This window comes from Physeter macrocephalus, unplaced genomic scaffold (genome assembly GCF_002837175.3).
Source record: "Physeter macrocephalus isolate SW-GA unplaced genomic scaffold, ASM283717v5 random_122, whole genome shotgun sequence".
In the NCBI taxonomy this organism is placed as follows: domain Eukaryota; kingdom Metazoa; phylum Chordata; class Mammalia; order Artiodactyla; family Physeteridae; genus Physeter; species Physeter macrocephalus.
In genome coordinates, this window is record NW_021145408.1 from 94,070 (window position 1) to 100,985 (window position 6,916).

Sequence of the window (6,916 nt, forward strand, 5' to 3'; positions counted from 1 at the left end):
CCCCACTCAAACCTCCAAGTTTTTTCCCAGAACTGAGCCACACCCATGGAACATGACTTTTGCGGGGGGATGGGGTGGGAATCAGTCATTCTCTGGTTGTGGGATGTTATAAACATTCCACAAAAACACAATGCTAACACAGTGCGAGTCGATTGCAAAACGATATGACAAATCTTGCAACCTGGTGAGATTCCAATCGGTAGACAGAAGAGGCTGTAGAAAGGGACCAAAAACGCTGATAAGTCATTGACAGAGAAAGACTTGGTGGTCCAGTGGTTAGGACTCTGCGCTTCCACTGCAGGGGGCACGGGTTCGATCCCCAGTCAGGGAACTAAGATCCCGCAAGCCTTACAGTGCGGCCAAAACAAACAAACAAACAAACAAAATCAAGGTGTTGGCAGGGACACGCTACCTCCGAAGGCTCTAGGGAAGGATCTTTCCTGCCTCTGCCTAGTTTCTGGCGGCTGCCAGCACTGCTAGGCGTTCCTTGGCTTGCAGCATCAATCCAGTTTCTGCCTGTCTTCACTTCTCTGTGTGTGTGTTTTGCTGTATCCAAATTTCTCTTATAAATACACCAGTCATTGGATTTAGGGCCCACTCTACCCCAAGATGACCTCATCCTACCTTGATTACATCTGCAAAGACTCCAGTTCCAGGGACTTCCCTGGTGGTGCAGTAGTTAGGACTCCGCGCTCCTGATGCAGGGGGCCCAGGTTTGATCCCTGGTCAGGGAACTAGACCTCACATGCATGCCGCAACTAAGAGTTTGCATGCCACAACTAAGGAGCCCATGTGCCACAACGAAGGAGCCCACGAGCCGCAACTAAGACCCGGTGCAACCAAATAAACAAATAAATATCTTTTTAAAAGAACCTATTTCCAAATAAGGTCACATTCAGAGGTACTGGAGGTTAGGATTTCAACCTGTCTTTTTGCGGGGGACACATTTCAACTCACCATACGCTCCAAGTGTTTTTTTGTTTTGTTTTCTTTGTGTGTGTGTGTGTGTGTGTGTGTGTGTGTGTCTTTCTCCCCCAAAATGACTCTTTCCAGAATGCTGTTGGAAGATTACATGTGAATTATTAAATACAAATTCATGGGGGGGAATGCCCCACCCTCCAAAAAACAGCACCCAATGAATTTGTTTCAAGGATTACCTGTAGTTTCAGTTATAACCCACACCTTGTTCACTATAAAGTGAATGAATTCCTTGTCATAATTTGGACTCTGTTTTGAAAGTTATGGTTCGTTCCAATCAACCCTTTTTTTTCCTCGCTCTGGGGTTTTGGTGCCAGTGTTAATTGCAGGGGCTTTTCTCTGGGGCCTGTGAGCTGAAGCTAATGAGGAGGCCCCTTGGTAATTCCAGATCAACGTGGTGGGTGTGTGGGGGGTGTGTGGGTGAGAACAGGATGTCCAGGATGTGGCTAGGAGGTCGGGATAACCTTCCCGAGGACTGAATGTCCCTCAGCTGAAGGGACAGGTGGGCAGGGATGCAGAGGGATGGGCAAGAGGGGGTTCCACTGAAAACAAAAGCCCAGTGTGACCCAAGGGGACAGCCTGGGGGAGGCTGTCCACTCAGGCCTGGGGGCCCTGGGGCTCAGACTTCCTGGAGCCACCGTCGGTTTTCATAGGAGGGCATCATGCTCTGATTAGCAATCTGGAGGGTCACGGGGCTCAACATGGGCAGTGCACGGAGAGAACAGAGTGAAAGGGGCCTGTTTTCTGAGATGAGGGTGTCTGGATGCTGGAGGGACTGGGGAAAGGAAGGAGAGAGGGGTGGGAGGGAGATTGCAGGACAGGCCTTGACTGTGCACCTAGCACCATGTCTCTCTGTGGCCTGGTAGCCAGCTGGGTGTCCCTGAGTGGGGAGTGCAGGGCCCCAGCAGGTTGGGAGGGAAGGGGCTGGATTGGACAGGAGATGTCCAGGTGTCCGTGGGAGGCATGCACTGGAGATTCCTTGTGTCTGTCTGCGTGTCCCTAGTGTCAGCCCGGGGTAGAGGTGTGGGGTGGTAGGAGGCCCCGTGGCTGCCTGCCTCTGTGGGCGAGGTCAAGAGGAGAGGGGATGGGCCCCCAAACGGCAGGGACCACCCTCAGCACCCAGGCAAGGGAGGCCGCTGAACAACTTTGCTGGACAGATGGGGCTGAAGGTCAGCAGGTGAAGGATCAATTCAGACTTTGAGCTTGGCCTCCAGAGCTTGCTGGGGCAGGAGCAGCGAGAGGAAAAAGAGGAGGACTGGTGAGGGGAAAATGGCATTTACTGATTATTTCTCAAATGCAGGGCTTGTCCTCCGTTTCTCGCCTATTCAAAATAATAACATTAGCCAGAAAGCATCACGGGGCATTTACATGGCAGACATTATTTTATTTTATTTTTAAAAATAAATTTATTTATTTATTTTTGGCTGCGTTGCTGCACGCGGGCTTCTCCCTGCGGTGGCTTCTCTTGCTGCGGAGCACGGGCTCTAGGCACGCAGGCTCAGTAGTTGTGGCTCACCGGCTCTAGAGCGCAGGCTCAGTAGTTGCGGTGTACGGGCTTAGCTGCTCCGCGGCATGTGGGATCTTCCTGGACCAGGGTTCGAACCCATGTCCCCTGCATTGGCAGGTGGATTCTTAACCACTGTGCCACCAGGGAAGCCCCAGTCATTATTTTAAATGAACTCATCTGATCCCTCAACAGCCCTGTGAGATGAGTACTCCTATGCTTTTGCAAGTAAGGAACCTGAGGCACAGAGAGGTTAGGGCACTTGCCCAAGGTCACACAGCCTGTGAATGGCTGAGCTGGGGCTGGAACCTGGGTGATGTGTTTCCGCTCTGCTGGCAGTGGGCCTGCCTGGTGTCTGTTCCGGTGAGGCTATGGGCTGAGAGGCAGGGGTAGCAGGAGACAGGCCTGGTTGAGTCTCCCAGGGGTCTGTGGGAGCACTGGTGTGACCTGCTGGTGGGACTGACCTAAATTTACCTCCCTGGAAACTTCCCCACCCAACCCCACTTCCCCTTTTGCTGCGCTACAGAGTGGGGGTGGGGAATCCTCAGGAAATGGTGATGGGAGGAGGTAGCTGAGAGCTGGCTGGGCAGAGGAGGGGAGGGGACTGGGGCTGCAGGTAAAGAAGAGGGGCAGGGTTCAAGCTCGGGACCTTTGGGGTCCCTGCCTCACCCTTCCCCACTGGGGAAGGGGCAGTCTTTGTTCAAAGCCCAGGATTTCTCAGTTCTTCCCAGTCCAGGAGTCTGGGGACTTCCCTGGTGGTCCAGTGGCTAGGATTCTGTGCTTCCACTTCAGGAGGCACAGGTTCGATCCCTGGTCAGGGAAGTAGGATCCCGAAAGCCTGGCAAAAAAGCGCGGCCAGGGGCTTCCCTGGTGGCGCAGCGGTTGCGCGTCCGCCTGCCGATGCAGGGGAACCGGGTTCGCGCCCCGGTCTGGGAGGATCCCACGTGCCGCGGAGTGGCTGGGCCCGTGAGCCATGGCCGCTGAGCCTGCGCGTCCGGTCCGCAACGGGAGAGGCCACAGCAGAGGGAGGCCCGCATACCACAAAAAAAAAAAAAAAAAAAAAAAAGCGCGGCCAAAAAAACCCAAAACAAACAAACAAACAAAACAAAAATATGGGGTGGTCTTTCCTTTTCGCCGAATGCCGCCAGTATGGTGTTCAGGCGCTTCGTGGAGGTTGGCCGGGTGGCCTACGTCTCCTTTGGGCCTCATGCCGGGAGGCTGGTCGCGATTGTAGATGTTATTGATCAGAACAGGGCTTTGGTGGATGGACCTTGCACTCAAGTAAGGAGACAGGCTATGCCTTTCAAATGCATGCAGCTCACTGACTTCATCCTCAAGTTCCCATACAGTTCCCGGCAGAAGTATGTCCAAGAAGCCTGGGAGAAGGCAGATATCAATGCAAAGTGGGCAGCCACAAGGTGGGCCAAGAAGATCGAAGCCAGAGAAAAAGCCAAGATGACAGAATTTGATCGTTATAAAGTCATGAAAGCAAGGAAAATGAGGAACAGACTATCAAGCTTGAAGTTAAGAAACTTCAAAAGGCAGCTCTCCTGAAGGCTTCTCCCAAGTAAGCACTTGCTGCTAAGGAGGCAGCTACGGCAGCTGCTGCCAAGGTTCCAGCAAAAAAGATGACCGCTACGGGTAAGAAGGCTCCAGCCCAGAAGGTTCCTGCCCAGAAAGCTGTAGGCCAGAAGGCAGCACCACCTCCAAAAGCTCAGAAGGGTCAGAAAGCTCCAGGCCAGAAAGCACCTGCTCCAAAGGCAAAGAAAGCATGAGAGCATAAGAGGCTGTTATAAGCAGGATAAAGGTTCTTTTTGAAAAAAAAAAAAAAATGAGGGGTGGAATAGGGAGGGTGGGAGGGAGATGCAAGAGGGAGGAGATATGGGGATATATGTATATGTATAGCTGCTTCACTTTGTTATAAAGCAGAAACTAACACACCATTGTAAAGCAACTCTACTCCAATAAAGATGTTAAAAAAAAAAGACAGAGGAAAAACTGAAAAAAAACCCCCCAAACCCCGAAAATCATCTCTGATCCAAAAGCCTCCTGACCCCCAGTTATGAGCAGAGAGAGCCTTCTGGAGCAGGGGCATCAGGGCTGAACCTTGGAGGGCAAGAGTGTTTTGGGGTAGTCAGGCTGGCAGGCAGAGGACAGTGGGTGCAAAGACTTGGAGGTTTGAAGCAGCATGCTCTGAGATGCTCGTTAATGGTGCAAGGAGCAGAGAGAGGGCAGGTAGATAGGAGACTGCAAAAGAAGCAGAGCTGGCGCCAAGAAAGTCCTTAAAGGCTTGGATCTAGTCTTGGGAGCAATAGGGAGTCATGGAAGGGTTTAAAGCAGGGAGGGACATGGTCTTATAAGTGTGTCCTAGGAACTCCCCTGGCTGCTGTCTGGAGGACGGGCTGGGGAAGAGGGGAGAGGTAGGGGAAATCACCCAGTACAAAGTTGATAAGACCTGAATAGGGCAGAGGGGTGGAAGGAAGGAGGGGATTTTTAACTTTTAGAACCTTTCATTCAAATATAGCACGCATGCCAAAAAGAAAAGCACAGGTCACAGACATACGTTGCAAAGTTTTCACAACATGAACATGTTTGTATAGCACCCCGATCAAGGACAGAACATCACCAGCCCTCTGAAGCCTCTGCTGTGTCTCTGTCACTCCCTGTGACCGGTGCCCCACGCACCCCCAGGGTAACCCCTAACTTGACTTTGAATATCATAGAATCACTTTGCTTGTCATTTGGACTTTTTTTTTTTTTTGAGGTTGGGTGTCCAATTTTATTTTATTTATTTATTTAAAAATTTTTTATTGGCGTATAGTTGAATTACAATGTTGTGTTAGTTTCAGGTGTACGGCACAGTGAATCAGTTATACATACACACATATCCACTCTTTTTTTAGATTCTTTTCCCATAGAGGCCGGACTTTATGGCTTCTTTCAGGCAGCACTGGGTTGGTGAGTTTTCTCTCCCTTGTTCTGGGTGATAATTCTTGTTCATTGTTGTAGAGTTTCTCAACCACTACTAACATTTGAGTCTGAATGCTTCTTGGTGTGTCCCATGCATTGTAGGATGCTGAGCAGCACGGGATTGACTGTAACACGTGCCCCTCCCCCCAAGTTCCGACTACCAAAAATGTCTGTAGATGTGGCCGAATGTCCCATTAGGGGTAAAAATCACCCCAGGTTGAGAATCACTGCGATATAGTATTCCATTTTGTGAAATCATCACAATTTATTGACACAGCCTTTTGTTGGGCATTCAGATGGTTTCCAGTTTGGGGTTGTTACAAGCAGAGGTGTTAGGAATATTCTCGTAGGTTTTTCAGTGAAGGTAAGTCCACATTTCCTTTGACTTTATTCCTAGAAGCCATAGAGTAGATGTTGATTCAGCTTTGTGGATCCTGCCAAACAGTTTTCCAAAGTGGTTGTGTCGTTTTACTCTCCTACCAGCAGTGTAGAAGCATCACTTGGTATGGTCTTTCTCACGTCAGCCATTCTAGCAGGTGTCATGACATTTTGGTTTCAACTGGCGTTTCCCTGATGACTCATGATGTCAAGCATCTTTTTATTTATTGGCCATTTGGAGATTACCTTTTGTGAAAGGTCCATTTTTCCTATGACATTTATGCCTTTTTTCTTGTTGATTTGTAAGGGCTCTTTATATATGCTGGACATATAGTGGCATCAGGACCATCTTCACTCTAGTCCCTCTGGTCCCTTTGGCCACCTCCATCACACTGATGTGCCTGGCTGCATTGATCATCAGGTTACATTCTACTCTGGATCTACAGTGACATGATCTCTCTGACCACTGTGGGGGAGACATACTTGAAAGACACAAGCACCTAGAATAAAATCATTGCACTCCCAGCAGGGACAACCACTTCCATAATCTGTATTTACTTCCACAGACAGAGAAGTATCTGGAAACAACCCACATGTGTGTTTAATTTATATAAATAGTATCACACTGTACTATCATCACACAACTTATTTTTTGTTTTCACTCAGGAGTATTTTCTTTTAATTTTTTAAAAAATTAATTAATTAATTAGGCTGTGTTGGGTCTTTGTTGCTGCGCGCAGGCTTTCTCTAGTTGTGGCGAGCAGGGGTTACTCTTTGTTGCAGTGCGCGGGCTTCTCATTGAAGTGGCTTCTCTTGTTGCAGAGCACGGGCTCTAGGCATGTGGGCTTTAGTAGTTGTGGCACACAGGCTCAGTAGTCATGGAGCATGGGCTTAGTTGCTCCACAGCATGTGGGATCTTCCTGGACTAGGGCTCGAACCCATGTCCCCTGCATTGGCAGGTGGATTCTTAACCACTGTGCCACCAGGGAAGTCTCTCAGCAGTATCTTTTTGAGATACACTTATGTAGAGACAGAGATGAGAGGAGATATTTTTCCCTTTTCACTTGTGCATAATATTCCATCACA

At 49.5% G+C, this 6,916-nt stretch overlaps 1 pseudogene; it reads left to right on the forward strand.

The window, feature by feature from the left end:
- Positions 1–3,611: 3,611 nt before the first annotated feature.
- On the forward strand, positions 3,612–4,257 carry LOC102974111 (60S ribosomal protein L14-like; annotated as a pseudogene).
- The last annotated feature ends 2,659 nt before the right edge of the window (positions 4,258–6,916 follow it).